Source organism: Pelmatolapia mariae, linkage group LG16_19 (genome assembly GCF_036321145.2).
Source record: "Pelmatolapia mariae isolate MD_Pm_ZW linkage group LG16_19, Pm_UMD_F_2, whole genome shotgun sequence".
Lineage (NCBI taxonomy): Eukaryota > Metazoa > Chordata > Actinopteri > Cichliformes > Cichlidae > Pelmatolapia > Pelmatolapia mariae.
In genome coordinates, this window is record NC_086241.1 from 6459626 (window position 1) to 6463642 (window position 4017).

The window sequence follows — 4017 nt, forward strand, 5'->3', positions numbered from 1 at the left end:
GGGGATGAGCTCCCGCTGATTGGTGGGTGTCGGTGACGCCAGAGCGTCTCTCCGCGGTGTGTTTGTGCTACACCGCCACCTGCTGGCGAGTGAAGATGACACACATATTTATTACAGACTCAAAGGCCCAGATTAAGAGAAACACGTGGCATAAAAAACAAAACACAGAACATTTTAGTAAAGAAATACAGATGTGCTAGTCTCTCCACAGCTGGAATGGGTAACATCTGGTACTTAAAACCTAAAATATTACGCCCCCAAATGATTTTAGATGCAGAAGCATTGAGCCTGAACTCAAACATGATTCTGCACCTTCAATAAACCAGAAAAAAGCAAAAAAAAAAAAATCGACTTAAAGCACCTAAAATATATAAAATCAAAGTTTTCTTTTAAATTCAGATAATTCATTAATAAGGAAACTGTGGTTTGTATAAACAAGCTAAGTGAATTTTTTCATGTCTGATATCATGTGTCGTAGTTCCAGGGTTTTATTTCCGGCTCTGGTTTTGATTTTATTACCACTCTAGTTATGTTGAGCTTTCTTGTCTCTAACTCTGTAGTGTCAGTTGCTGTTTGGTTATTTGCGGTTTTATGCCAAACATTAGGTGTTTTTTGGCGTCTAGATTCCTTTTACCTTCTCCCTCCTGTTGTTATCAGTTGTTTACTGTTTATTTCACTCCCTGTGTCCATGTAGTCTGGCCTACCTGTTGCTCTTCACCAGATCACTGTTGGTTTCCCTGTTTTGAGTCTGTTCATTCCCGCTTCGTAGATTTTTTTTGCTTAATACCAAATAGACATAGACATAATAAATCCTTAATTATTAACCTGTGAGCACCCAGAGCAACACTGTCGTGGGAAACATATTGAACTTTGAGGATAGAGACAAAGTATTCCTACTCGTTATTTGTTTGTTTAAACCAACATCTCCGCATTATAACTCATGGCAACATGACCCATCAAGAATACACAAGTGAATTTAATAAAATAAAACAAATAAAAGCTAAAATTGGTCAGCCCCTTATTCATGAGAAAGCACAGTAAAACCCACAAGTCTGAGTATATTTTCCAGACATAATAAATCCTTAATTATTAACCTCTGAGCACCCAGAGCAACGCTGTCGTGGGAAACATATTGAACTTCGAGGATAGAGACAAAGTATTCCTATTATTGGCTTGAGTTTTATCTACTGAGGCTCCTTTAAAGACATATCTTTGCAAACCAACTATACCCCTAGGTGTACTGTACACACAGTTATCTTTGCAACAAGAAAAAAAAATAAGCACATTGAAGTGGAATCAATTTAGTTTTTTTTCTGCTAATACTTTGTGTGTTAAACTTCAAATTATATTTACATCAAGCAGTGTTTCTGCTTAAATAAAGAATGAATTCATCTTCACCACAGAGTGAGTGTGCACCTTTCAGTAACATTTCTACATGCAAAAACAAGAGGCAGCAGGTCTGTGAACTTTTCAATGTCAACGGCTGATTTGCATAAGCTATCATGAGATAAGAGTCACAACAGTGGCAGTTTCAGGGTGTGGAGCACCACTGTGAGCAAGGTGTGGCTGATCAAATGAGTTCAGTCACCTGGGTAAATAAAGTTTGGTTATATGGTCAAACAAAACCAATAAAAAAAACCCCAAAGGGATATGGGATATTGTATAAAAACAAGACAGGGTGAGATTAATTTAAAAAAAACTGACCAGGCACTGAAATCACTTTTATTTCTTTGCTGACAAACACTGGATAAAATAATGCTTTTTAAAGCTCACAATGATCTAAAGTAACTTGACAGATTCATTTGGTATCTATCAAAGTTTAGATTATTATTATTTTCTGACAAAAGCTGGACTGATTCTTTTTTTTAAGCAAAACTGTGTCAAAGCTCAAAATGATGAGACAGGAGCATGAAGGTTTCCGGGTTTTGTCCATCTAGTCGGAGTCGCTGCTGCAGGAGCTGCTGGAAGACTACAACAGACAACATGAGTCGTGTTATTCATCAAAACTCACGAGAAGCTCAGTTTGTCAAAGTTTATCTTGCATTTAAAAAAGGCTGTCATGCAGGTCTTGCAAGTTTTGCAAAAACACTATGAAAAATATATTTCTGTGTTTTCCTGTGAGTTGCAAGTCCACAATTTGGTTGTGTTGTAAAAATTTCTAATGTTATATGTCACACTTTGAATTTGTGGTTCGGTGCAGTCAGTCTTACCCCGTGGCTGTCCTTTCCTTTCTTGTGACAGTGGCCATGCTTGTGACCGTGCTTGTGCTTATGTTTGTCCTTTTTCTTGTCCTTTTTCTTGTCCTTGTGTCCATGTCCATGTCCATGTCCATGTCCATGTCCGTGCCCATGCCCTTGGCAGGATCCTTGACCTTGACAACAACCAGAACCAGGTCCGTGCCCATGTCCGTGTCCTCCATGTGGCCCATGGTGCTGAGGAGGACAGGTTGGTGGGACAGTCCCTGGAGGATAACCCTGTGGAGGGCAACCCCCCTGTGGAGGGTAACCCCCCTGCGGAGGGCAACCCCCCTGCGGAGGATAGTTTGGGTAACCAGGTGGGCCTAAACAAAAGGAAAAATGAGGAATCAGCTGTAAGTTCAAGGTGATGATTGAGGGGGCGATCTAAAAGAGTCGTGTTTACCTTGGTTGTGTCCGTACATTTTGCTGCGTTACCAGGAGAAACTGCAGGTCCTGAAGAATAAAAAGACAGATTTTAAATTAAAATCTTTGATAAACACAAAGACAAGAGTATCACGGGTATATCACAGGTGTATCACAGGTGAACATACCGAGTGCTGAGACCAGATCTGCAGATGCAGACGTCGCCTGCTGCTCCTTTTTATGTGCAGCTGCACCTGAAGCAGGGGCCGAGTCTGAACTCCTATCAGACCATTTTCTGTTTTATGACCTACATGGATGTGTGTGTACAATCATTAATATGCAGTCAGCAAACTAGATTTTATAAGGGTGCACACCCACAGACCCACATGATCTATTTTGCCCTGTGGTTAGAGATTTTTTTTAATCATTTGCAGTCCTGCAAAACTTTTGAATACTTGGTGTCACCTCTTAATGCTTAAAAAGCTGAGCATCTGCACAGACGTTATGCACAGTCAACACACAGGCGCATCGGTGCAGGTTTCATATTATTATTGAAGGAGACACATTACATTTCTGCTGAATTCTGCACTGATTTGTGATGGAAATTTCTCATGAAACTCAAGCACCACTTTGCAGTTCAGAACTAGTCCTTGATGTCTTTCATTGTGTCATTTGGGGGTAGAAAGTACAAATACATGTAATATTGGGAGAGACATGTCTCCATCGTCTCCCTGAAATCTAAACTCATACCTAAGATGATTCTTTTCTTACAGAAATGAATATTTCCAGGCTTAAGGCAACATTAATCTCACTGAACACACTTTTTGTTATAATCAGATATGAAAAATACACCACCCACTGGAATTAAGACACAAAGTTTCCATCCACAGGATGCAGTGCAAAGATTAAATGGCACAAAAAAACCATAAACTGTGATAAAAACTGAATTAAAGTGGCTGTACTGGGAGCTGCAGGGTGTGTAACAGTTAGGAGAAAAACAGTGCTGAACAAAGGTCCAACTTGTCCTGAGTAAATAAAGATAAGGCACAGAGAGGAAGCAGAACAGCTGAGGTCAAATATAAAGTGGCACAAATGTGGGGACTGACTGTTTTTAAGATTGATTTAGTATAATACAAAAAAAACTTAGAATGATAATAATTTAACTCAGATACTGTTAGGAACAACCCTCTGCTTGTTACATTTATTTAAAGTCTGCTTCACGTCAGCACATTGACTGCTGTAAAAGAGCCAGAGGCTGACTACCAGCTGAGCATCATTTAAACACCACAGCCTGCCGGAGCTTTGATGCCATCCCTTTATGACCACAGTGTGCCCACCTTCTTCCAGCATGTTAACACACCACATGACAAAGCCCCTATAGTCTCAAACTGGTTTCTTAAGCATGACAATGAGTTCT